Genomic DNA, 467 nt, shown 5'->3' on the forward strand with positions numbered 1-467 from the left:
CTGGTTGCGAGTATCTATGCTAAGTGCCTGGGGGCCGCCCTCATGACCATCGCCAGGACAGCTTACGACGAAAAGGACTCAGGAGGACTGGCCACGGGTCTCTGACAGCCAGGGGTCAGCCAACTTTTTCTATAAAGGCCCAGAGAGCAGATATTTGAGGCTGTGCTGCCACCACACAGGACTTCTGTCCTGTTCATCCCTCTAAGCTGGACAGGCCAGCCCCGCTGCAGGGATCTGGCTTCGGGATTCATCTGGCCTTCAGGCTGTGCTCGAGCTGCACTGTGTCTGGGTCAGGGGCCACGGCCTGAGGGGAGGGCTGGGCTCATGCAGTCAGCAGGCCCTGGGCCCCAGGAGGGTCACTCCCCATGGGAGGGCAGTCCAGCCCCGGAGCAGGAGGGCGCAGCCTGTGCTTGCGGACCTCGGCCCCCACAGAGAGAACATGGTGAGGGCAGCTACGGGCCCTGTGG

General features: G+C 63.0%; 1 gene segment (V, D, J or C); it reads right to left on the reverse strand.

Moving 5' to 3' along the window:
* Positions 1 to 467, reverse strand: part of LOC105002289 — a gene marked incomplete at its 3' end in the record, with an annotated part of 11,144 nt that overhangs the window by 6,151 nt on the left and 4,526 nt on the right.

This window comes from Bison bison, unplaced genomic scaffold, assembly GCF_000754665.1.
Source record: "Bison bison bison isolate TAMUID 2011002044 unplaced genomic scaffold, Bison_UMD1.0 scf7180017864448, whole genome shotgun sequence".
In the NCBI taxonomy this organism is placed as follows: domain Eukaryota; kingdom Metazoa; phylum Chordata; class Mammalia; order Artiodactyla; family Bovidae; genus Bison; species Bison bison.